The sequence below is a fragment of the Lygodium microphyllum genome, chromosome 25, assembly GCF_053477565.2.
Source record: "Lygodium microphyllum isolate KBCC chromosome 25, Lygodium_microphyllum_v1.1.10, whole genome shotgun sequence".
Classification (NCBI taxonomy): domain Eukaryota; kingdom Viridiplantae; phylum Streptophyta; class Polypodiopsida; order Schizaeales; family Lygodiaceae; genus Lygodium; species Lygodium microphyllum.
The window spans coordinates 61,040,382-61,068,224 of record NC_141159.1 but is presented as its reverse complement, the minus strand read 5'-3'; the positions used below and the strand labels follow the sequence as shown (position 1 = coordinate 61,068,224).

Genomic DNA, 27,843 nt, shown 5'->3' with positions numbered 1-27,843 from the left:
TTACTACAAAATGTCCTAGATAGGGCCGTAAAACACTATTCATCAGCTTCATAAAGGTAGCTGGTGCATTAATGAGGCCAAAAGGCATCACCAAAAAATCATAATGCCCGTATTTAGTACGAAATGCCGTCTTGGAAACATCTTGTGCCTTAATTCTTACTTGGTGATAGCCTGATCTTAAATCTATCTTTGTGAAGAATTTTGCCGCTTGTAATTGATCAAAAAGATCTTCCATTCTGGGCATAGGAAATTTATTCTTCACCGTTATTTTATTAAGTGCTCTATAGTCAACACAAAGTCGCATAGAACCATCTTTTTTCTTTACCAATAAAATTGGTGAAGCCCAAGGTGAATTACTGGGTTGAATAAACCCTTTATCCAGGTAATCCTTAATTTGTCTTTCAACTTCTTAATGCTGTGTTTCACTTAACCTATACGGTGGTTTTGAAATAGGGTGTGTATCCTTATTTATATCAATTGGGTGATTTATATCACCCCTATCTGGTGGAAGACCACTTGGTAAATCAGAAGGAAACGCATCTTTAAAATTATCTAACAAACTACTCAATTCATTATTAACATTCAACTCACAAACATAAGAAAATTGTTGCTTTATATTACAGAAAGTAAAAGTATTCTGTACAGGAAAAGACCATAGCATATATACCTCACAAACTTCCTTCTTTATCAGCTTCTGAACTTCAGTAGAACACAACAAAGGATTATCAGATACTTCATGTTCACCTTGAATAACAAAAATCTTACCATCCCTTTCAAATTCCAGTGTATTATGGTGATAACTACGTTTTAAGGATGGTTCCAATCCCCATAGCCACTCCCTCCCTAGAGCAATATCAGGTCTTTCCATGTTCATTATTTGGAAATCAAGTTTATCTTTATATCCTTGAATCTCAATTTCCAAATTGGATACCATTGTATCCCATATTTTATTGTCTTGGCCTTGCATCATACGAACAACATATTGATGCCCACTGTTTTGTTGGGGAAGTTTCAATTTTTTGACAAGTGCATAATTTATAAAATTATGTGTGGCAGAATCATCAATCATGACTCTAACCCTTTTTCCAGCTATCAATCCATGTACTCTAAGTAAATCATGTGGCCCAAAAGTAGGCTGCCACATAGAAGTTGACATACAACACTTATGTTGTACATCCATGTGCAAGACCTCTAAAGATTTGTACTTTTCATGGCCCTTTAATTCTAAGGTCTGCACTACATGGATTTGTTTTTCTTTTCCCTTGCCTTTGTCCTTATCCTTTCCTTTGTCTTCCCCCTTTTTCTTTTGAGGGCAATTCCAAGCAGCATGGTTAGGGGATAGGCAATTGAAACACAACTTTTCTTTTTTGGCCTTATCAAAGTCATCAGGACTTAACTTTGGCCTCATATATGGTTTCTTTTCAAAAGGTTGTTTTTTACCCTTAAAAAATGGCATTTTCCTTTTAAATTTGCCCACAAATTTTGAGGTTTCCAATTTCTTAGACTTGGGCTCCGTATCAGTGAGACTAGTGAGTGTATCTGGACGCATACTATCTTCATGAATTAATGCAAATTTAATTGCCTCTTCCAGCGTCTTAGGTAAACTCCATTTTACTTCCTTTTTACAGGCTTTATCTAGTCCCCTAATGAATCCTCTTGTTTTTTGGAATTCATCTATTCCTTCCAATTTGAGGATTATGTCACGATATTCCTCCAGATATGTCAGCAGGGGTCGTCCCTTTTGTCTGACATAATCCCAATCTTCCCAATTTCTTTCCATTTCATTTTCAGGAAGAAATTCTTTCAAAAAGACGGATTCAAATTGAGCCCAAGTTTCAGGTATTTTATTTGCCTCCTTTAAAGTTCGCCACCACTTATATGATTTGGGCCCCAAAGTTAAACTAGCCTCCAATGCTTGGAGATATGGTGGGGTATTTTTTAATTTATGTAAATCTTCCCATTTTTGGAGGAAATTAAAGATTGTGTCTTTATTCCTATCTTTTTCCTCCCCGTAAAATTGAGGTGGTTTCATATCCTTTAGAACTGGATTATCCCTCAATTTATGGTAAGGTTGGGGTTCCTTAGGATCTCGCATAGTCACATCTAAATCTTTCGATGAAGATGGGACATCCGAGGTTTCTATCTTATTTTTATCTCTTTCCAACAATAAAGTTAATTGAGATTTTATTTTAGTGAGTGTTTGAGTTAAAAATTCCATTTGAATCCCCTGAGCTTGCATACGAGCAGTAAGATCATCAAATTGCTCTCGTGTAGCAAAAAATTCTTCCCATTGTTCTTATTGTATTTCTGGTTCATGGGGATCTACCATAGGTTGGTCCCCAGAACTAGAGCTTTCCATTACCCTTTCTTTCCCTTTTTCTGCCATTAATACACTGGAATTGGAAAGCAAAGATAAGAAATTTGCATACAAAGTAAAGTACTTCCCTGATTTTAATGGCAGGGAGTGGTTGCTGGTTTGGAAAGAAATCTGAAGAGTAAGGAACAAATTTTATCGCCCGAACAAAGTCGGTCATGCAGAAAATGGAGCTTCTTTGCAGAACGACTAGTATTCAGCCCCCTTCTTTAATAATCATGCTGGTCATCAATGTCGCTTTCCTGAATTTGCTTCCTGCTGAACCTGTACTTGTGATATAAATACAGTCGAGGCTGAAAAGAAGAAGTCCGAACACGCAGTCGACTGATCAAACACGTATCAGAAAAGGACTTCAACTTCAGCCCGTGAAAAGGAGAAGAATGCGTGTTTTGTTGGTGTGTTCATGGAGGGCATTCACAAACAGGCACGGCCAGGATTCGGTGGCCCACGATCAGCTTACGCGTTTTTTTAAACAGGCGTAAAAAAATGGCTGCCCTTTCGATACGTTTCGTGACCACAATTACACGTCACGTTTAAGTTTTTCGTGACGTGTCACGTCACGTCTGACCAGTGACTTATGGGTCCGTCGACTGTTGTCGACTAAATGAATAGCGGGCACTTGACGTTTGACCAACGACTTTACGGTCCGTCGACTGAACAGATTGCGGGCACTTGAGAATCCGTCACTGCCCTTTCGTTGAAGATCTCCAGGAATCCTCACGGCTCTGATACCAAGAGAGGTGCTCACTTTTAATGTGACATTAAAAGTGACATTTAATGTAACGTTAAGGTCACAGTAATAGTTGTCACAGTTTTGTGACATACCTCCCTCTCGAAATCGCAAACATCCTTGTTTGCATGAATGTTATACATGCTATCAGCTAACCCAGTGAACTTACACTTGGCAGCACATGTACAACACATACATGCTATCAGTCAACATTGTGAACTGAACACACTGTTAACACATGTATGTTCTAACTGTGAAACATGATAGACTATCATCATGTGACTCCACATCACTGTTTCCAGATATAGTGGCCGGTACACCACAATGATATCCCCATAGTGGCAGATTCTCATTTGATGACTCCACATCACCCTGACTAGAGATCTAGTGGGCCGGTACATCAAAATGATATCCCCACTGAGTCAATTCACAAAATACATGCCCGATCGAGTAACCATTGTTACAACATGTATTCAATTCAATAGAAGTAAAAACTATATTCTTGCAAGCAATACTTACTTCTTTAGCATTGAGAAAACCATATGGACACAATAAGTGTTAACCTGTACAAAATCTGTTTCTGTACATAATTTCTTTCTTGAGCAATTGTCACTTTGACAATCTATTTCAGCTTAGAGATACAAGGGGTCAAGGTAGGTTGCAAGCGAAATGCTTCAAGGTAAAGTTCCAACACATTAGGTGACTCTGCAAGTTCACCTTCATCCATCCACTTAGCATCTATAGCTGGATAGTTCTTGAACTTAACCAAATACCTTCTAGCAACTTTGCCTTTCACTTTCCTTTCTTTGTGTGCCAATACCTGTTCTGGAACAAGAATTTCATCAAGTTCCTCGACTTCGGGCTGTTCCTCAGTTGGCATATCTTCTGGCACATCACCCACATAAGGTCTAAGAAGACTTACATGGAAAGCATTACGAATCTTCCAATTGTCAGGCAATTTCAGCCTATAGCTGACATCACTAATCTTCTCTGTTACTTGAAAAGGCCCATAGTATCGCATACTAAGCTTAATGAAAAGACTTTCCTTTCCTTTCTGCTTCTTTAAGCGTGCCTTTTCAAACCGCAACAGTACTACCTAATCACCAAGTGAAAATATCAATTCACGACAGTGATGATCAACAGCTTTCTTTTGCTTTGCCCGAGTCCTTTCAAGGGCATGCTTAACTTTCTGATACATTTCACCCATACTCTGCACATACTGATCTGCCTGAAAGATCTTATCCTTTGTATGCAAAATAGGAGGAACCTTTTTACCACCTTCAACAATTTCAAAAGGGGCTTTGCCTGTTGACGAATGCACAGTATTATTGTATGCATACTCGACCAAAGGCAAATATTGCTCCCACTTTGACTTGTGTTCTGACACATAGCACTTAAGCATATCCAAGACAGTAGAATTTGCCTCTTCTGACTGTCCAGCAGTCTGTGGATGAAATGACGATGAGAACTTAAGCGTTGTGCCCATGTTCTCAAATATGCCTCTCCAGAATAGACTTCTCATCCGTGGATCATGGTCACTGACAATAGACTGTGGCATACCATGATACTTGAAGACATTGCACATAAACAAACGTGCCATCTGATCTGGTTTTATCTTCTTCCTAACAGGAATGAAATGAGCCTGTTTGCTAAACTTGCAAATAATAGTCCATATCCCATCATTTCCTGTCTGTGTCCTTGGAAGATCAAACATAAAATCCATAGCTATGCTTTCCCATGGTTTATCTGGAATAGGCAATGGCTGTAAAAGCCCTGGTGCTTTTTGCCTGTCAAACTTGACCTTCTGGGGCAAATCAAACACTGCGGCACAAAAGCATCCACGTCTCTTCTCAAAGTAGGCCAATAAAAGAATGTCTCTACTGCTTTGACTGTTGCATCAATACCACGATGCCCTGCATACGGCGGAGAATGACTCTTTGTCATAACTTTCCGTGTCAATGGCATAGTCACACATAGTCTACCATGCATCAACATGAAACCATCCTTGAGAAGATAATATTCATGATGTTGTCCATTGACAAGCTGATCAAAGATCCTTGCAAAATCTTCATCATCAGCATACTGTTCCTTCATATCATCAAGCTCATGATGATAAGGAATTGACATATCTGAAATTTGTGATTTCCTTGACAAAGCATCAGCCACAACATTCTTTTTGCCTTCCACATGCACAATCTGAAAATGGAACATTGACAAAAAGTTTGCCCAACGCATATGCTTTTCTGACAGCTTAGTCTGAGTTAAGAAATAACGCAATGTCTGATGATCTGTCTGGACAACAAAATCTGCCCCAAGTAGGTAGTGTTTCCAACAAGAAAGCGCATGAATCACAGCCAACAATTCTTTCTCATAGACCTGCATAGTCTGCTCTGGCCCTCGCAAGATTCTGCTTTCATAAGCCACTACCCTGCCATCTTGCATCAACACTGCACCAATGCTATTGCCACAGGCATCACATTGGACAACAAATGACTTCCTAAGATCTGGTAGAATGATCACTGGACTAGAAGTCATCTTTTCTTTAAGAAGATTAAAAGCTGAAATCTCTTTCTGTGTCCACTGGAAAGGGATTCCTTTCTTCTGTAAAGCATGCAAAGGTGAAGCAATCTCTGCAAAATTGCGAATAAGCCTCCTGTAGTAAGAACACAAACCCAAGAAGCTTCTAACATCATGGACAGTCTTCAAATTTGGCCATGTTCTAATTGCTTCAACCTTAGCAGGATCCATTCGGACACCATTCTTTGACACTATGTGCCCCAGGAACTGGATTTCTTCCAAGAAGAACTCACTCTTCTTGCCACCGATAAGCAACCTATTACTTCAAAGCTCATCAAAGACTGCTTTCAAGTGTTCTCTATGCTCATGTTCATTCTTTGAAAAGACAATCATGTCATCAAAGAATGTACCAACAAACTGCCTGTATGGACGAAAAATCTTGTCCATCATTCGATTAAACGTAGCAGGAGCATTAGTAAGTCCAAATGGCATTACCAAGAACTCATAGAGACCAAACGTGATCCTAAATGCAGTCTTATGCACATCCTCTTGCTTAATCCTGATCTGGTGGTATCCACTCTTCAAATCTATCCTGCTGAAAATTGACGCTCCTTCCAAACGGTCAAGGATGTCGTCAATTCTTGGAATGGGGAACCTGTTCTTGATGGTACTCTCGTTCAACGCTCGATAATCTATGCACATGCGCCAAGAGCCATCCTTCTTCTGCACTAAGAGCACTGGTGAGCAAAAGGGAGATGAACTTGGCTGAATCAGCCCTTTCTCCAACAGCTCATTCACCTGGCTCAATATCTCTTTCTGTTGGGCTGCACTAACCCTATACGGAGGTCTATTTGGTGGGCTACTGCCTGGCACCAAATCTATTGCATGATCCTCAGACCTCTCTGGTGGCAACTGTGATGGTAATGAGTCAGAAAAACAATCAATGAACTGAGACAAGAAAGCAGACCTGTCTCTATCTAACATAGAAAAATTTGACTCATCATTATCCTTGACATCACGTGCAAAAATCAAGTACGCAGAAAGATGATTCTTTATTACAGATGTAATGGCAGAAACCGATACAACAGGTACAGACTCTCCTTTAAGCTTCACATCAAGCACATGAGTCTTTCCCCTATGTTCCAAAGTCAGTGTCTTGTTAAAGGCATCCATCACACCATGCTTTTTGAACATCCATGGCATTCCCAACAAGACATCATAGCCTTCAAGTGGCATGATATAAAATTCTTCTGCATCAACATAAGACTGTATATGAAGACGCAGCTTCCCAAGAATGGGTGTCACAGACTCTGAGTGACTAGGACATGCCAACCCTGCCTCTGCTGTGTAGCCCATCTCATCTGCTCTGATGCCCAAAGTAGAAGCCAACTCTGGTGAGATAAAGTTTGCCTTAGCTCTAGGATCAAAGAAAATAAGTACATGTTGATCCCTAACTTTACCCCAAGCTTTGTAGAGCTCATTAGTATCCAAGTGTGGCTTGTCTCCTAGCATATCTGGCACTAAACCTGCTGAAGGTTTGGGCTTCTTTCCTTTCCTGACCTCTTTATCATCATCAGCTGATCTCTTATTCTTGTCCGGACAGTTAGACGCAATATGACCAGTCTGCTCATAGATAAAGCATTTCCTCTCAGCCATTAAAGCCTTTCTTTCTTCAAGAGACTTGCGCACAAAAGGTTTCTTCTGGTCCTTTGGCTGCTGTCCAAAGAACTTGGCTGGCTTCTTCTTGAACTGCCAAGATTTACCTGTGCTTTGAGAAATCTGAGAAACCTGTTTACCAAATGGCTTCTTTGCTGAAAATTTTTCAGATTTGTCCTGTTTAATGCTGCCCCCAAAACCACTCGACTGTCCCAACAATAATGCATTTCCTGTAGCATTCTCAATTAACTGAGTCAAAGTGGTGACCTTTGTCTTTGTACAATAATTTCGGAGTTCCTTGGGTAGCCCACATCAATATTTCTCTATCTGCTCAGTCAATGGCACAACCCTATAAGAAGTGACTGGAAGCAAAGCCTTCCAAAACTTCTTATTATAGTCTTCCAGATCCTTGCATTTAGATGCATCCAAATTGTGCCAAGCTGACATAACATCAATCTCAAATTCATTGGTCAACCAAGCAAAAGCAAATACTTGCTTAAAATAAGTCCAAGTGGCAGGAGCCTGTCCTTGCATCAACAGTGTACTCCACCACTGACTAGCATTGTCCTTAAGAAAAGTGGCAGCTTTCCGGACCTTAGAAGGCTCTGTAAAGTTTCCCTCCTACAAATGCGGCATCAAACTGCTGTAAGAAAGAGAGTGCCTTAGTCCTATCTTTAAACCCTCAAAAGATATCAAATTGTACGGCTGCACCACCTTCCTTGTATGGCTTTGGCTTCTCATGAGCCATCAAAGGATCGGTAGGATATGCTTGTAACATAGGAACACTAACAGATGGCATGGAAGTTGCTAGACCACTGACTACAGGGCTTGTAGACACAATACTTGCTTGCTGATTTTGATAACCAGCCATACCAAAAGTGCCCTGTGGCATGCCAAAACTGCCCTGAACACCTTGAAATCCAGGCTGTATGCCTATATTGCCATACATGGGGTTTGGCATAAAACCCTGTGTACCCCCAAACACCGTTCCCGGTACATAAATTTGGTTTCCAGGTGCATAACCAGCCATACCCTGAAATACAGATCCACCTCCAAAGTACCTAGGATGTACAGAGGTCGGTGGGAAAACCTGTGGTAAAGCCTGAAAACTATTTCCCTGTCCATTTAAACCAACATTTGGCTGCTGTAAAGTGGCGAGCTGAACTGGCAATGCCTGTGTAACTAGCGTTTCCGCCACTTGTTCCTGGACAGTCGGAACTAATATTGGAGTCTCCATTTACTCCGCAAGCTGTCTTGGTGTTTCCATTGAATCTGCAGCATGGTTAGCCTTATCCTGGACCTCTACTGGATCCGAAATCTTCGCAGATTGCCCAACTTGCTGTAAAGGAAGGGAAGGCTGCAAAAATGCCAAAAACCTTGGATTCTGCATCACTTGAGTAAACATACTCACAGCAGCAACTAACTGAGTCTTGAAAATGTCTTCGTCCGTAGAAGAAGCCGTAAGAACTTGTGGCTCCACCATAATAGGAGAAGTAACGAACTGTGGAGGTCTAGAAGATTCTCCCACCTCATGAACAACAGGGATCTCCTGTGACGAAGACGCTTCCTCTCTGGTGTCTTCCTTTCTATCAGCCATAATGCACAATTCTGTGTCTTACACCCAAACAGACCCTGGCTCATTCTTTAAGGAAAAAGTGATTCGGTCCTGGCAATGGAACCATGTAACCAGCCTGTTCACTGGGAAGGGCGGTAGTGTACAACCAAAATAAATAAATGCTTTCATCCAATTTAACAGTCCCCCACTTTACTTGAACTTAAAGACACAGAATCAAGAAGACATACAGGAAGCTAGAATGCTCCTGTTGCAACACATACACCTTGTTGGCCCCTAAGCTAGGCGCCCCTTGCGGTATTTCTTTATTTTTAAAAAGAGAAAGTACAATGGGCTGTCTTTCACCTATTCTGGGTGAAATTTGATAGCATAACAGTACAATTACTGACCCAAAGCAAGTTTACCAGGAGGGGAAACTCTGCCCAAGTCTGAATCTTCTGGTTGGAGTGCAGAATTGACCATTTCAACCTGCTGTATTTACTGGTTCAGACCTGTTCTGAAACCTGTTTACAACTCATACCGTTCCTTGTATTGTTCAGCCCACTGTAATTACTGGTTCAAACCTGTTCTAACACCTGTTCTCAGCTCATATTGTTCCCTGCACTGTCCTGCATCATTTGGGCCAAGTGCCCCTTGACTCTGACATCAATTGGGCTCTGAATTAACCTCTGAACAGTCCAAAAACAGTACTGATTCGGTGTTGTTTCAGACACTTGGTGAGGTTACCACCCTCACCTGTTCCTGCTTGTGGGCAGCAAACAATTGCTCCTGTTCCTGGAGAAAAGAGGCTCTTGCCTCATGCAAAAACAGCATATTCCACACATCTGTACCTGAATCAAAAGAAAGGCCCTTGATTCTGCAGCATAACCATACTGTCAGGGAGAGAAAGAGAGAGAGTAGGAAGCAAGCTCAAGCCTCTGTGCATCATAGACAAGGTAGACCAGCTCTCAAGAGCTCTCCATGTGCAGCAATCCATCTCCCTTTCACAAAAATAAGCCCCCCATGCATTGAAACTCGTTTTTGTGCTGCCCTCTCTCTTTCTTTTGGGAATTTATGCCCAAATTGTGACACATGGCATACATGTAACAATTTTCCTGTTTAAACCTTTCGGTCTAAAATTCTCCATCCTCAGTTCAAAATTTGACCTCGGTACAGACCAAAGGATTAATCCTCGTACAAAAACGAAGATAATGACGCGAAGAGATTCTGGGGTCCAAAAATAGTAACTCCCTAAATTTTAGGAGTTGCTTCCATTGCATCCCCACTAGTCTTCTGACCATCTTTGCAGACTATGGCTACATCCAAATCTGTAATGTAGCTCAACTGAAAGTGAATTTCCACTGATGACCCCACATGGACTAATCTCTTGAAGATTTGTCCATCTTCACTTTGAATTAGTCTCTTCCAAGCTAGTTCTTCAACACACTTGTCCATATATACTTTCACAAGTCTCTTCCAGGCTTGTCAATCTACAGTGCCATCAGTCTCTTCCAGACTTATACTGGACCTTAAGTGTCCTGTCTTGACTCACTAGACATTCCTGTCCGTTTCACAAACTGGCCATGCAACTCAGGCGTTTAGATTTCAAGAGGGATCCTTCCAAAAAGAAAAACCAAATAAAATATGTAATAAAGAAATCAACAAAAAGGTAATAGTTGTCACAGTCTTGTGACATTTACCTTTGACATCCCATGATTTTTTCAGGTCTCGGACTCTTAAATTTACTTTAATCCTAGTTACACCTCACATCTGCAACATTTACTGAATCATGTGATTAAAAATTAATCCAGATGTCAAGTGAGCTTTCAAAATACATATCCTCATGACAAGTACCTAGCTTACAATCACAAATATCTTATTTCGAATGCATTACACATAAACTTTTTAACAAGTTTATTTCCAAGACAAATCTTTTCTTTCCAAAAATAATAATATCGAGGCAAATTAGCATAAGTGGCAAAAAAACTTCGAGACAAATGAGCATAAGTAGCAATACCTTCCAATAGTCTTCTTGGGCCTGCTCTTCCTTGGGGATTAGTTTGGATTGAATCTATGCAAGAATTTAATACTTGAGGATAACTCCCTTGGAGTTTTGTGGGTCTCTGTCTCAAATAAAAGAAAATATTGGTTAGTTTAATTATGAACCGTATCATTTGGCAATTGCATCTCAAGGTCTCTTATATACCAAGGATTTGCATCCGTTATTATCATCAGAGATTTCGTTTGATCAACACAAAAATCAGAAATATGAAATCTTTTAGGGACAGTACTTTCCTTGTACTCGCTTAGGTTTATCTTGTACAGACCCAAGTTATCCCTTGGAATTCGCGGTTAAGAAATTCTCAAAGAAATTATATGCAGGAATTGAATAAAATCTTATTTTATGCATGGAGCTTTTGTTGCCTATTCATGGGATAAAGGCCTGCTAGTTGTTTTTATTTAGAAAAAAAATAGTATCCGAGGATCCATGACGGGTGCTTGGTTGATGGTATCTGCGGCTTCGTTTGTAATCCCCGTACTCGTAATTCCGTTTGTAGTAATTATGTTCGCAGTGTTATTGATAGCTCTTGCCTCTGCGACTTTCATAGCTTTTTTTTCGGGGCCATGGTCTTTAATTGCGAGATTGCAAAAAATGGGAGTTTGGCGAAGGAGCTTGGGGGTAATTTGATTGATGGAATTTAGATTGATCGGGGGGGGGGGGGAGGGGGAAAAGCAATCACCAAGAATTCTAAGAAATCGAGAATAGTCTTGATTCCTCAAGGAAATAGAATAGAAAGGACGGAGGAATTGAATTCGAGAGCTCGCAGAGTATCCTCCTTGTCTTCTTGATAAGAAATTCTCGTGCTCGCGCTTCTCTTGCCCCACTTCCTTTTGCTCTATACTTTTAAGAAGGGCTTGTAAAGAAAAATACCCTAACACAGAAACATAAACAGAAACCGTACGACAAAGCACAGACTAATAAAAAGAACACAGTTAGGGTTAGGGTTAGAGTAGTTCAGAGACAATGAACACAGTGAATAAATGAAATGATATGACTACTAATAATACGATGCTCATGCAACAAACATACTATGCAGTGAATGAATACTGAACCTCGAACTTCTGTATCTCTAGGATCAGGGTAGGGGTAATGAGCTGAAGAGTGTGTCGTACTCTGAACGGATCCCGAATCGCAGCAAGGCAGCCTCTAGATGTCGAATACCAGCAAACGCAGTAGTGAGAAGTTGGATCTGATGCAGACAGCAGTGAGGAGAGAGAAAGACTAAAAACGGAGCTTGCAGGAGAGAGGAAGACTAAAAACGCAAGCAGGAGAGCCTACAGGAGAGAGAAAGATAAAAAACGGAGCCTGCAGGAGAGAGAAAGACTGAAAACGTAGGCAGGACAGCCTGTAGGAGAGAGAAAGACTGAAAATGCAGACAGGACAGCATGTAGGAGAGAGAAAGACTGCAGCGACTGTAGACAGGAGAGAGAAAACTGTCAGGGTGGCAGCTGGAGTCTGCAAACGCAACAGTTTGCTTGCGTGGCCGGCTGTACGACAACAGTGCAAATGAACAACAGTCAGGCGCCAAGTAGAAACAACAACAATCACCATGTGGAGGGCTAGAAATAGACGCCAGACTGTAGGGAATAGTGATGGACAGCAAGGGCTGAGATGTTCTCCGTGAGCGGGGTGTGGGCAGCAAGCTGGTAACACTTGAAACTTGCAAAAACGAGATTGTGAAAGAGTGGAGGGCTGGCTACCAATTTATAGAAAATTAGGGTTCTAGATCCTCTCCCACTTTAACTTTTTCGATCCGCTCTCCGTTTTAGGGTTTTGGCTAAAATAAGCCTAAAATAAGCATGTTTTGGAGCTGTTTAAGTGGCTAACTGCATTTCTTAGCACAACACCCCCTCTGAGGCCCAAAATAGAGCGAGAAAAGTAGGCCAGCCTAAATTTTGATTTATCCCAAGGCGTCCCATCCCAAAGCAGTCAAGGCATCGGACAAAAGGTGCACGTCGGCTGCCCAGTGGCCTACCAAGACTATAGAGACAATAGATATCTTACCAAGGGAGCCCAAGTGATCACCCCAGAGAGGTTAGGGCATCGGACCAAGGGTGCTCGACGGCTGCCCAAGGGCCTACCAAGGCCTTCAAAGGCGGATGGAATCAACAATGGACTTGTTTGTTTTGTTTTGTTTTGTTTTTTTTTTTTTTTTTTGAAAAGTGTTTTGAAAATACATAAGTAATATAGGGGCAGCGGCCGATTAAGTGACAGATAGGAAAAGATAAAGAGAGTTTAAACCCAAGATATTCACAAAACTAGCAAGCCAATCCCTCGCATTGACTAGGATAAGTGTCTAAGGATGAGAAAAGTGAGTGTATACCAATCATGTGTTGAATATGTGAGAGGCAAAAAAAACGGTGGGCTTAGTAAGACAAGCAAAGCAAGCAAGCAAGCAAGGGTAGGGAAACCGCCTTTAGGAGAACTGCCATGTGTTATGCTACGAATATGGTGGATCCTAGAGTTGACCACTCGAAAAGACCGAAAAGGGATAAATGTGCACAGATGCATGTTGAGATGAATAGAATGCCAATGCATAGGGTAATGCAAAGGGAGATGCAAGATGTCATGCTCATGCAATATGCTATACAACGGTGCCACTAAGACAATGTCCTCGCAGGGCAAGTGGTCACTTGTCCAAGTGCCCTTTTACAATCAGGTCATCTTGATAGTGTGGATGAAGTTACAAATGCCCATAATACAATACAAAAGAATAAGTGAATGTAATGTCTAAAAAACTGTAAGCATCATCACTGTCACGATCAAGAGTAGGAGCCGCCCCCTCTCAAACTGGAAGGGAAAGCAAGAGGGAAGCACTCTCTCCCGTCAAGCTGAAGAAGTAGAGGAGGGTGTATCGAAGCCGATCTTGGCAGGTACTGAAGAACCGGCTGGTTGACCACTTTGGTCAAAATATCTGCAAAATTATCTGATGAAGGTACAAACTCTAGGCGAATAGTGCCTAGCTCAACCTGCTCTTTGGAAAAGTGGAAGTGGACTCCCACATATCGTGTCCGTGTGGTGTGATGATCGGATTGCCCGCAAGGGCAATGGCACTCTGGTTGTCGCAGTAGACAACTGTGGGAGAGTTACATGGAAAATGAAGTGCCGCCAGTAAACTCCTCAGATAGATGGCCTCGGTGGTGCCATCGAAGAGAGCCCTGTACTCAGTCTCGGTGGTGCCATCGAAGAGAGCCCGGTACTTAGTCTTGGCCGTGGAAACCGCCACCGTCTCTTGCTTACGGCTGAACCAAGAAATGGGAGCTGTGCCCAAGGCAAAGAGGTAGCCGCCATGGGAATGCGGGGTGTCCGGATCTCCTGCCCAATCAGAATCAGTGTACCCTTGCAAACATAAACCAGAACCATATGTTAAGCCATAAGAAAAAGTACACCGCAAATAACGCAACACATGAAGACATGCAATTCAATGTGACATTCTAGGTGCTGTGAAATACTGACCGAGTATGCTAACTAAGTAAGCTAAATCTGGCCTAGTGTGAATTAACCAAAGAAGTTTTTCTACAATAGAACGATAGGTGTGTGCATCGAAGAGCTGCCCTAGGATATCCTTCAACAAGTGGACAATAGGATCAAAAGACATGGCCACTGGCCGTATGTACGCACGATACCCAAAGATTCTGAAATGAGAAATAACAGGCCGAGAGCCAAAAAATGCCTCATACGGGGTCTTTCTGAGGAAGAGCCGTAGTTGGGTACCGGTGGAGGATGTACACCGAAGTGTTAACAACCTTGACCCAAAGGCGCTCAGGAAGCTCTGCTGCCATAGAGCGTGCCATTTCCATGACTGTGCGGTTCTTACGCTCTACGACTCCATTCTGAGAGGGGGAGCCATGCTTCTGTAGAAACTCGGAAAACTCATGAGAGAGAATCTCACCACCGCTATCACTCCTCATGCACCCAACACGATGATCAGTCTGGTTATGAACCAGCAGTACCCAAGCAGAAAAATATGTGAAAGCATCTGACTTATGCTTGAGGAAGTACACCCACATGTATCAAGAATGATCATCCACTATAAAAAAGAAGTACAATGCGCCGTTCAAAGGAGCAGTGAATGTCGGCCCACAAAGATCAACGTAAACCAGTCTAAGAGGATCCTCAGCTCTATGTGTAGATTACTGAGGAAATGGGGTACGGTGTTGCTTCCTGAGCTGACAGGCTTTACAGACATCTTGAGCTAGCTTCAGGTGTGGAAGGCTCTCAACCAGCTCACGACGTGACAACTCATAAAGTGAGTCATAACCAAGATGCCCTAAGCAAAAATGCCAAAGACGCTCATTGTGCGTAGGTTCCCGAGATGTGGCTAAGGCCTGGAAGCTATGGAACACGGAGCGTTCGGCGGTCGACTCGGTCAGAAAGTGTCATGTGGTATAGGCCATTAGGTTGTGTCTCACCGCGAGCAATCACTAAACCAGTCAGAGAGTCAAAAACCTCGACTGTGGTCGCTGTAAAGAAAACTGCTCGCCCTAACCGGCAAAGCTGCTGAACAGATAACAAGTTCACCCCAAGCTGAGAGACATAATATACATTGTCCAGCGAAGCCAGATCCAGACCCTTGTCAGTGGCAAAACTGACACAACCTTGAGCATGAATCTTGACTGAGGAGTTGTTTCCTACACGGACCCGCCTGGCTACAGGGGCTCGGGTACGGAAAATGTCCTCTATAGGAGTCATGTGATATGTAGCTCCACTGTTCACAATTCAAACTGGAGCTGAAGTGCTTGGCTGTGACGAGTGGGCCTCTCTACAGTAACCTCGTCGGGAGGCAACTCACAGATGTGCACGAGACTCGCATCTGATGTCTCTATGGAGACGATATGGGCCTCTGCAGACCAGTCAGACAAACCCTTTGAAGTTGAGAACGTTGTCGACTGAGATGACTGTGCGGTGGCAGTGTGAATTTGACCTTTAAACTGCCCCTTGCCATCACCTTGCCTCCCTTGCTGGGGGTTGCCCGACTGAGGGGCGGGGGTCTGAGACTTAGGTTTTGGTGCTGTGCCTCGTGCCTTTGATCGACATTTGTCGTCAAAATGGCTAGCCTTTTGACAATGTTGACGATACCTATTCTTTTTAGGTACATTCTGCCACCCAGATTTGAGTTGTGACTGGGAGTTTCCTTGAGAATCCCCAGATTGATTTAGCTTTTGAGTTTGATTTTGATTTTGAGTGGAGGTTTGGTTTACTTTGCCCTTCCCTTGTTGCCCTTTCTGAGAATGAGCAAGAAGAGTCCCCTCTGAAGGGAAATTCATATGAAACTGATCGAACAAACGTGCGTAATACAACAACTGACACTCAAATTCATAGAATGTAGGCATGGTAGGCTTTGAAACTATTCCTTCCACAAAATTGAAGTATTTCTTGGGGAGTTTATTTAGGAACAATGTGACCTAATCGTCAGAGAACTTGGGAGTGCCCGTAGTGGAGAATTCAGCGAGGAGGCGTCGATACTCAGCCAGCTTGACTTTCAAGTCATCCCAGTCAGCGATTTTGAAAAGTTGAAGCTCATGGTCAAGATTAATATGATCTTGAGCCACATAGCGGTCAGTCAAGTGTGCCCATTGCTCTGACACTAAGTCAAAATGCTGAAGCTGAGAATGAAACTCTGGCAATAAGCCCTGCATCAGCTCGACAATAGCGGAGGCATTCCTAGCCTTCCATGAGCAGACGACCTCGTATTGAACAAATGCGGGATTGGGTTGGGATTTCAACCCCTGCACTAGATCCCATAGGTTCTGTGAATCAAGGACATGTCTCATCAAATTCAACCAAGTAGTAAAGTTTGACCCGTTAAAACGAGTCTTGTCATTAAATGCATTCTTGGCAGAAGATGAGCTAGAACCATAAGGTATCAGGTGGGTGGAGTAAGATGATGGTGGGAACGATGGTGGAGGTGAGAGTGTCTGATAAGAGTAAGAAGGAGGGGGAAAAGGCAGGTAGGCAGAAGTAGGCTGTGAGTGTCCAATGAGTGCCGATTGATGCGGAGGCACTAGAACATGAATGTTTCCATAAGGTGCCAATATAGGTGGAGGCACTGGGACACAGTAGCCTTGTCCAAAGTAAGGCTGGGATACAACATTATGACCAGAAGGTCCACTAGGCAATGCCATGGAGGCAAACTGTGGAGGCAACTGATCCACACTCGGGAGAGACTGAGTGGGATACCCAGGCTGCAATGATCCCGAAAGTGTGTATGAGGTAGGTGGAACACCACGCGGCTGAGGGAAGGATGAGGTCCTAAAGGACGTGCCTATGTTTCCATAACCCCTCGGTGTGATGTGCGGTGCGACATGAGGTGTCTGAAATGGAAATGTAAATGGTGTAAATGGAAGTGGTGAAGTAGTGGAAAAATGTGGTGGGATGGGTGGGTTTTGAAAGTGAGGTGTAGATTCTTTTTGTTAATTTTTATCATTCAAAGACTGAAAATGAAATTGTGAAGATGATGATACACCATGTAATGAAGTGAAAGGAACACCAAATTCAATATGGTTATTTGAAGTAGACGGAAAAGAAGGAAGGACAGAAGAAGAGTTACTTGGCTTTTTCTTATAATCCCCGCGACGTGTGTTAACATACAAGAATTGGTCCTCTAGAAGACCTTTTCCGTAGTCAACAGACTGGACTCTTTCTTTCACATGATCTCTACCAGTATATTGCAAAACAGAAGAGGTAAAAGAAGAAGGCACAAAAGACGAATCAAAAGTACCTTGCATCGGAGAGGACGGAAGAGTCTGAAAAAATGGAACATACTTCAAATCTTGCTCTCCAAGAGGGGGCCCCATCCTTGATGGAGGTCTCGACAGTCCTGCAACATCATCAGACTTACGCGCAACATCTGAAGAGTGAAATCCACGCATACCTTCATTTAGAAGCTTTTCTTGAAGGGCAATCCTTCGGTCGAGCTCCTCAATCTTCTTTTGTCGATAGACTATGATTAGTTTATATTCCTCAGAGGTCAGCTTGCCTATCTTTTCTTCCATGTACTCAGATATTTCTCCCACCATGTCGGAACTTTGTGGAGCAAGCTGATCGGCCCACTCTTGCTCGGTTCTCGGCATAGACTGATCTGGAGATTAAATCGGTGTTGATGTATTCGAAGTCATTTGAACCTACTGTTGTTCTTACTTTTTGCGAAGAGCTTTCAGATCAAAAGCCTAGGTTTCTCAGAGAGTACTAGGCTCTGATACCATGTAAAGAAAAATACCCTAACACAGAAACATAAACAAAAATCGTACGACAAAGCACGGATTGATAAAAAGAACAGAGTTAGGGTTAGAGCTAGAGTAACTCAGAGACAATGAACACAGTGAATAAATGAAATGATATGACTACTAATAATACGATGCTCATGCAGCAAACACACTATGCAGTGAATGAATAGTGAACCTTGAACTCCTGTATCTCTAGGATCAGGGCAGGGGTAATGAGTTGGAGAGTGTGTCGTACTCTGAACGGATCCCGAATCGTAGCAAGGCAGCCTCCGGATGTCGAACACCAGCAAACGCAGCAGTGAGAAGTTGGATTTGATGCAGACAGCAGTGAGGAGGGAGAAATACTAAAAACGGAGACTGCAGGAGAGAGAAAGACTAAAAATGCAGGTAGAACAGCCTACAGGAGAGAGAAAGACTAAAAATGGAGCTTGCAGGAGAGAGAAAGACTGAAAACGCAGGCATGACAACGTGCAAGAGAGAGGACTAAAAACGGAGCCTGCAAGAGAGAGAAAGACTGTAGCGGTTGCAAATAGGAGAGAGAAAACTGTCAGGGCGGTAGCTGGAGCCTACAAACGCAGTAGTTTGCTAGCGTGGCAGGCTGTACGACAGCAGTGCAAATGAACAACAATCAGTCGCCAGGTAGAAACAGCAGCAATTAGCGTATGGAGGGCTGGAACAACAATCAGTCGCCAGGTAGAAACAGCAGCAATTAGCGTATGGAGGTAGAAACATGCGCCAGACAATAGGGAACAGTGATGAACAACAAGGGCTGAGATGTCCTTCATGACTGGGGTGTGGGCAGCAAGCTGGTAATACCTGAAACTTGCAAAAACGAGATTGTGAAAGAGTGGAGGGCTGGTTGCCAATTTATAGAAAATTAGGGTTCTAGATCCTCTCCCACTTAACTTTCTCGATCCGCTCTCGGTTTTAGGGTTTTGGCTAAAATAAGCATGTTTTGGGGCTGTTTAAGTGGCTAAGTGCATTTCTTAGCACAACATGGTCTCTCCTCTCTTGCTCAGATTGCTCTCCACGACTCCCATGCCTCTTATTTATAGTTAATTTAGAGAAAAAGGATTGTGGATAAAAAGAAGAGCTCTTCATGGAAGGGATTTTGGAAAAATCAGCAATCTGAAGCTTCCAAGATGCAATCTGATGGTTCCTTTGGCTTCGAAAGGGGGATAAAACCCTAGAATACTTGATCAGAATTCTTCCAGATCACTTCTTTTTCTCTCGGTTTGGAGTGCTGTTTGTTGACTGTAAACTGCGATTGCGACGCGCGTGATTTCGCGAATCCTTTTTTTTACATGAAATCTTTAAAACTGATTGTAAAAGCCACTTGTTTTTTTTGCATGATACCCTATTCTAGAAGTTTTCATAGTTTTTAAGGATATTTACAATAAATAATATAAAAAAGCTAGTTTTGTCATAAAATCTAGTATTTCTGGACCATCCATACTATAGACACTGATACTAATGACTAATATGGCTCATAACTCTCATTCATGCGGTAACTTCCGTGATAGGTGGTTATAGTCGTTGTCAATCCAGACGTAACTCGACATTTTTCCGGATTGACAAGGACTGTAGCCACCTGTCATGGAAGTTACCGCGTGAACGAGAGTTATGAGTCATATTAGTCATTAGTGTCAGTGTCTATAGTATGGATTATCTAGATATATTAGATTTTTGGACAAAACTAGCACATTTTTTATATTTTAGATATTATTTATTGTAAATATCTTAAAAGCTATGAAAACTTCTAGAATGGGGTGTCATGCAAAAAAAACAGGCTTTTTCAGACAGTTTTGGAGATTTCATGCAAAAAAGAAGGTTTAATGAAGTCGTGGGCATCGCGATTGTAGTTTACAAGCAGCAAACAACACTCCGAACGGGGAGGAGTCGTCATCTAGAAGAATTCTGATCAGGTGTCCTGGGGTTTTACCTCCCTTTCGGAGCCAACAGAATCATCAGATTGCATCTTGGAAGCTTCAGATTGTTGATTTTGCCAAGATCCTTTTCATGAAGAGCTTTTTTTCTTAGCCACAACCATTCTTCTCTAATTTAGCTATAAATAAGAGGCATAGGGAGCCGTGGAGAGCAGTCGGAGCAAGAGAAGAGAGATCCTTCTCAAAAGTATAGAGCAAGAGGTAGTGGGGCAAGAGAAGCGTGAGCACGGGAATTTCTTGTCAAAAAGACAAGAAGGATACTCTGCGAGCTCTTGAATTCAATTCCTCCGTCCCTTTTATCCTATTCCCTTGTGGAATCAAGACTATTCTCGATTTCTCAGAATTCTTGGTGATTGCTTTTTCCTCTTTCTTTCCCCTGGTCAATCAATAATTCTGTTAATCAAATTACCCCCAAGCTCCTTCACCAAATTTCAATTTTTTACGACCTCGCGATTAAAGACCATGGCCCTGAAGAAGAAAGTTACGAAGATCGTGGAGGCAAGAGCTACTAATAACACTGCGGACACAATTACTACAAATGGAATGACGAGTACGGGGATTACAAATGAAGTCGCAAATACCATCAATCAAGCACTTGTCATGGATCCTTAGGTACTATTTTTCTTAAATAAAAACAGCTAGCAGGCCTTTATCGCATGAATAGGCAACAGAAGCTGCATGCGTAAAATAAGATTTTATTCGATTCTTGCATATAACTTCTTTGAGGAATTCTTAACCGGGAATTCCAAGGGGTAACTTAGGTTTGTACAAGATGAACCTAAGCGAGTACAAGGAAGGTGCTGTGTCCCTAAAAGATTTAATATTTCTGATTTTTGTGTTGATCAAAAGAAATCTCTGATGGGGGTAATAACGGATGCTAATCCTCGGTATTTAAGAGACCTTGAGATGCAATTGCCAAATGATACTGTTCGTAATTAAACTAACCAATATGTTCTTTTATTGCGGGCAAAGACCTACCAAACTCCAAGAGAGTTATTCTCAAGTATGAAATTCTTGCTTAAATTCAATCCAAACTAATCCCCAAGGAAGAGGAAGTCTAGAAAGACTATTGGAAGGTATTCTCACTTATGCCGATTTGTCTCGAAGTTATTTTGCCACTTATTCTAATTTGCCTCGATGTTATTATTTTTCGAAAGAAAAGATTTGTCTTGGAAATAAACTTGTTAAAAAGTTTACGTATAATGCATTCGAAATAAGATGTTTGTGATTGTAAGCTAGGTACTGATCTTTCCTAAAATCATCAGGCTAAAGGATAGATGATTGAGTACATATTGTCGACTGAGGCAGTATTCCGGTGAACACAGAATGCCGACTGAGGCAGTGTTCTTGATGGCGCTGGACCTTCCGAAGACCAGCGTGAATAAAATCTACTCCAAGGGTTTTTTTTTTTTGTTTCGCGTTAGTGGATTTAGACCAATTATGATGCGAAAGGTCTTGTCGTAGGGAGCTCTAGTCGGTAGGAGGAGGTGAGGATATCCAAGGGCTCTGGTCATAAATTCCTTAGGCTCTTACGAATTGCCAACTACCCTTCGATTTCCAGATTGTCTGGAAGTTTCGATACTAGTTGGGGAACGGAACTTGGAGAGAATAATACATTCGAATAAGAAAATGTTTGTAAAAGGTCATTTTTTTGAAAGGAACTATTAAGAAGGATTTTCTTTATTATGTTTTTATGTTGTGAATTAAGGGCATGTAATGAATTTGTATTAGGAGATAATTCAAAGAAGCTGTTTTTATATGTTGAATCTAAAGTGGTAGGTAATTAGATAACTAAAACTACTCTCGAGAGAGAAGTGGAAGGATGAACCTTCAACGGATCCAGACCTATGGTTGGGTGGTCTCGGTAAGCCAACAGTTTTCCTAAGAAGGAATAAAAATCGCACTTGATGGACCATTAAAAACCAAAAAACCTTATTTGCATCACTTTAGAATCTGCTAATACTAATTAGCCGCTAGTAATAGATTGAACTAGAAAAACTCAGGTCGTTTCTTGTGGGAGCGGCCGGAACTTCCAGTGCGGGGTAGACTCAGGCGAGCCTAGATAGCAAAGTCCGAGGGTTTTATCAAAATCCCGGACGGTGCTTTCTAGGATATCTCTTGATGGGCTACTAAAAACGTACCGCCAAGAAACGGATGTGATATCTCGAATTTGATTTAAAATCTTCTCGACTTCTCGTAGAATGGACTTGAGGAACTCTAAAATCATTAAATAGAAAAGGTCTTGAGTAAAAAGATCCGAGGATTGTAACTCGACATTTTTCTAGATTGAGAAGATTGTAGCCACCCTTTACAAAAGTTACCGCGTGAACGAGAGATATGAGCCATATTAGTCAATAGTGTCAGTGTCTATAGTATGGATGATTTAAAAATACTAGATTTTTTGACAAAACTAGTATATTTTTGATATTTTGAAAATTATTTATTGTAAATATCCTAAAAAACTACGAAAACTTTTAGAATAGGATTTTATGCAAAAAAGCAAGTGGCCTTTTCAACCAGTTTTGGAGATTTCATGCAAAAAGAAGGATTGGCGAAATTGCGTGCGTTACGAACGCAGTTTATAGGCAATAAATAGCACTTCGAACGGGAAGGAGTGATCAGGAAGAATTCTGAGGAGGTGTCTTAATATTTTACCCCCCTTTCAGAGCAAACGGAACCATTAGATTGCATCTTGGAAGCTTTAGATTGCTGATTTTGCCAAGATCCCTCCTATAAAAAGCTCTTCTTCTTAGCCACAACCCTTCTTCTCTAATTTAGCTATAAATAAGAGGCATCGGGAGCCATGGAGAGTAGTTGGAGCAAGAGAGGAGAGGCCCTTTTTAGGAGTATAAAGCAAGAGGGAGTGGGGCAAGAGAAGGGCGAGCACGAGAATTTCTCGTCAAGAAGACAAGAAGGATACTCCGTGAGCTCTTGAATTCAATTTCTTTGTCCCTTCTATTTTATTTACGTGGAATCAATGGCCCCGAAGAAGCAAGCTATGAAGGTTGCGGCGGCAGGAGTTGCCAATAATGCTACGGACACAATTACTACAAACGGAATGGTGATCATAGTTGTGAGGTATGAAAGGTACAATACGATAAAATACGGTACTAATTGGTACCTTGTAATTTTATAAGGTACGGTACGATATTAGTACGAAAAAAAATTAAGATGATTTTTTAAATAACAAAAACCATAAATATTAAATGATAGATCATAGAATACATGTTTAAAGTGGAAATAGCCATTTCATTTTACAGAATAAGATGAATACATGAGGGTGACCATCGCGGTCGCATAGGCTACTCAAAACATGCGATACATCATACAACTACAGCCTAGTATATCTGATACAAAAAAAAAGAGAGACCTATGTCATATGAATGATGAATTTATGATGAGGCATCACTATCATCATCATCATCATCATCATCATCAGAACCATCTGAGTGCTCATCAAGAGAGTTCGAAGATGACTCCTCGGCATCCGATGATGAGATAGACTCGTACTCATCCTCACTGATGAGGTTATCATCATCATCAAATGATGGCTCCCTAGGTGGCAGCTGTGTAGGCAAGGGGGGGATGTCATCATGAGGCACAGGATGTGAGCTACTAGAACCCTGCCTTACATATGTCTGCAAGCCACTCGAACCACCCCTCCTTGATGATGGAGGGCGTCGAATGACCATGTCCCTGCTACCACCTGCTCGAACTCCTCGCCCACAAGTACACTGACTGCGAGTGTCACGAGTATCTGCTGCTATAAGCTCTCTATAGAGCTTTGCAAAAATCATCTCCTCCTCGTCCACCTCCTTATGTACTCTCGGAAGAGTGTCGCCCGTCAAGTTGAATGTATCAACATTCACCCACACAATGCAGTGATGCACATAAGATTGATCATGATAGTATAAAGTTTAAAGTTCAAAGTTCAAAGTTTAAAAGTTAAAACAACAAATTTTAAATGTTATGGTTAAGTGTTTAAACTTTACCTGCTTCGGACTACCTATGCTCATCATAGCCCTCATCATGCGTAAGTTAGTGTAGCAATAGACTAGTCGCTCTAACTGTCGTGTGCTAAGCCGATTGCGAATCTTTGTGTGAATGAGAGAATAGACACTTCAGTTTCTCTCACATGCACCCGAAGAGCAATCTTAGACAATGACCCTCATGGCTAAGGGCTGAAGAGTCTCCAGTGCGTATCCAAAGTTTTGCCACCAAAATAAAGGCTTCACAAGTTACTCTCTCCTCCAACAAGTGGGAGGAGTAGAAGCCGCATGCCCTCTCTGATCTGCATAGCATCCTAGCTCCTCTAGCACTGCATTGTGGTCATCAACAGGAACCACACGAGTCAAATGAGCAAGCTAGTCTGAATGGAACTCTCTATCATCCATGACCGCCGATGACTTGTAGGCTGGATGTACCAATGCGGGAAAACCATGGATGGGCTTATGCATCTACGCCCATCTCCTCTTTGCTATCTCTAAAACATGTGCACACTGTGTCTTTGTGATCAATGTACAAGCACGTGCCTCCGCCAATGCTGCTCTAAAGAAGTGAAAGAGAGCCCATGGTGGACCCCTCACAATCACTCATACGTAACACCGTATAAAAGGGAGTCATGACAATGATAACGGCACGGACTTTTTGCCAAAACTGCTCATTAAGGCATAAGCGCTGCATGGCTTTGGCCTCCTCTGTGCTCATCCCACTCATTCCATAGAGTGGACACCACTGTCTGGCGCAAGGCAGACCGCACCTCATAAAGGCGCTTCAACAATAACCATTTGTAAGCAAAGTGAGTTGAAGAAGGCTTCTTCAACTCCAGTGTGCTATGCTCACAATACATCGCAAGCACCTTTATCTTTACCGTGAAGAATGTGACAATTGATGTAGCTTTGTGGACCACTCTCACCCACTTGAGCTTCCCAATGTCCTCCACGAGCAAGTCCAAACAATGACTTACACATGGAGTCCACACAATTGTAGGGAACTCGGCCTCAAGCAAACATCCCATGCACCGACAATTTGATGCATTGTCGGTAACAACTTGCACCACATTTGAGGGGCCCACCTACAACCACAATTTACAAATTACAAGTTATGTATAAATCAAATTTCAATTATGAATCATGATATTATCATAATGAAAGAAAGTGAAATAAATTTAAAACGCAAATTGCAATGTATACCTCAATGATAGCTTGTCGAATGTGGCGGTAGATGAATGCGCCCGTCGTTTTTCTCCCCCTCTTGCCGGTATCTACGGCCCACAAAAAGTAAGTGCTGAGTGGACATGAGACGAGTATGTTGATGATGCCCCGTTTCTTACGATCACTCCATCCATTGGTGAGAATGTAGTAACCATATTTTAGCCATGCGGCCCGAATAGGATCAAGAGCTCTATCAATCCTCTCTTTCTCTTCATTAATCTTTCTCGTCCTCATGTCGTTGTATGTGATATTGGTCCATCCTTTACATGGACCCACATTGGCAATGGCTTTTACTATCTTCTTCCATTGCTCTTGCTTTAGGACATTGAATGCAAGATTGCACTCAATCACCGTGCGTGCAATTTCAATGTCTGCAAGTCGTTGCCTTTCTCTAAGAAAGGCAACCGATCCACGCACATGACCGGGAGCTTGAAAGAGAGACAATTGTCTCTCCGGCACCGCATGAGCCTCCACTCTTTGTCTTTTACCGGAGCCGGATGCGGATGTGGAGCCCCTACCACCAATGGTAGTGTCCCTCTCCACATGGATCGCATGCAAATTGAAGGCCTTGTGCTTTTCACGTGTCATGGTGCCGATGACGAATAAAGAGGCCACAGAGAGAGAGAGAGAGAGAGAGAGAGAGAGAGAGAGAGAGAGAGAGAGAGATGCTTGAGTCTCGACTCTTGAAACTTGAGTCTTGAAAGTTGAAAGGGAGGGAGACTCGAGAGGCCCGAGGGTTGGGGTAAAGTTGAAAGAGCAAGAGTGAGAGAGAGGGAATGGGAGATGAGAATGGCAAATGCTTTGATAGGGTGCGGGATAGAGGCCCGAGGGGATGGGAGATGGGATTTGAGAATGGCAAATGCTTCGATAGGGTGCAGGAAAGAGGAAGATGAGAATGGTAACTTGTAAGTGCTTGCTGAATTGGTGTGGAAGCATGGAGGAGAGGAGTACCTTTTGTAGATGAGAGAAGGGTCAAAGTTCAAAGTTCAAACAATCAAAGTCTAAAGAGAGAAGGAATCCAAAGAGAGGGCTCCAAGCTGGAGCCTGGAAGGAATCCAAAGAGGAGCACCTTTTAAGTTTTGCATGGTTGGAATTTGTAAAAGGGGGGTGGGGTGAGATATCCAAGGCTTTCCACCCCTCCAAAAAGTGCAACAGTGCAGGAAAAGCGCGAAACGCAGGACGCAAGGGCGTAGGAAACATGGAACGAGGACATGCATGTAGGTCAGATGGCTGAAAGAGATCAGTTTTAATGTACGAAATCGTACTGTAAGGTACCGTACGGATCGTACCGTACGGATTGTTCGGTACCACATATGGAGGCAACTATGATGGCGAGTACAAGGATTGTAAACGAAGCCGAAAATACCATCAACCAAGCACTTGTCATGGATACTCATATACTATTTTTCTTAAATAAAAACAGCTAGCAGGCCTTTATCGCATGAATAGGCAACAGAAGCTGCATGCGTAAAATAAGATTTTATTCGATTCTTGCATATAACTTCTTTGAGGAATTCTTAACCGGGAATTCCAAGGGGTAACTTAGGTTTGTACAAGATGAACCTAAGCGGGTACAAGGAAGGTGCTGTGTCCCTAAAAGATTTAATATTTCTGATTTTTGTGTTGATCAAACGAAATCTCTGATGGGTAATAACGAATGCTAATCCTTGGTATATAAGAGATCTTGAGATGCAATTGCCAAATGATATTGTTTGTAATTAAACTAACCAAGATTTTCTTTTATTGCGCGCAAAGATCCACCAAACCCCAAGCGAGTTATTCTCAAGTATGAAATTCTTGCTTAAATTGAGTCCAAACTAATCCCTAAGGAAGAGGAAGTCCAGGAAGACTATTCAAAGGTATTGCCACTTATGCTGATTTGTCTCGAAGTTATTTTGCCACTTATGCTGATTTGTCTCGAAGTTATCTTGCCACTTATGTTGATTTGTCTCGAAGTTATTTTGCCACTTATGCTAATTTGCTTCGATGTTATTATTTTTGAAAAGAAAAGATTTGTCTTGGAAATAAACTTGTTTAAAAGTTTATGTAATGAACCAGGTATACGAGAAAATACCAGTCACACTGACGGTATAAAAGGTGTAAGAAGGTTTTCTCAGGCATCATGGAATTATCAAGAAATCTCTCTTCCACCTCTCTTTAGCTCTCATGGTTTCTCCGTTTTCCTCTCTCTCTCTCTCTCTCCTTCCTATCTTTCTCTCTCCTCTTCTTCTTCTCCTGCTTTCTCTCTCTTCTCTCCCTTAGTTAGGCTAGCTAGGTCTCCTTCATTACAGGTGGTATCAGAGCCTTATCGTTGATTCTTCTTCCCTTAGATTTGGGTTCCTTACAGTTCTTCACAGTTAGAAAATCCTAGTTACACAATTCCCACAGGTATACATGGAGTACTTTGACAAGCTGTCAGCCTTCTTGAAGACTATGGCAGCCTTTCTTGGGGAGCTCATTGGAGGTTTGATTGCATCTGGAGGTAGAAGGGCAAGAATGGTAGCTCGTTTTTACTTCATAGAGCAATTTTAGGGGTGCCTCTTCCAAGAAGACCCCTCTAGACTTGG

General features: G+C 42.1%; 1 protein-coding gene and 1 pseudogene across 4 annotated transcripts in view; one reads left to right on the top strand and one right to left on the bottom strand.

Moving 5' to 3' along the window:
- Positions 1-27,843, top strand: part of LOC148014286 (uncharacterized) — a 67,259-nt gene that overhangs the window by 22,472 nt on the left and 16,944 nt on the right. The window lies entirely within an intron of this gene.
- Positions 7,590-8,514, bottom strand: LOC148014287 (uncharacterized; annotated as a pseudogene).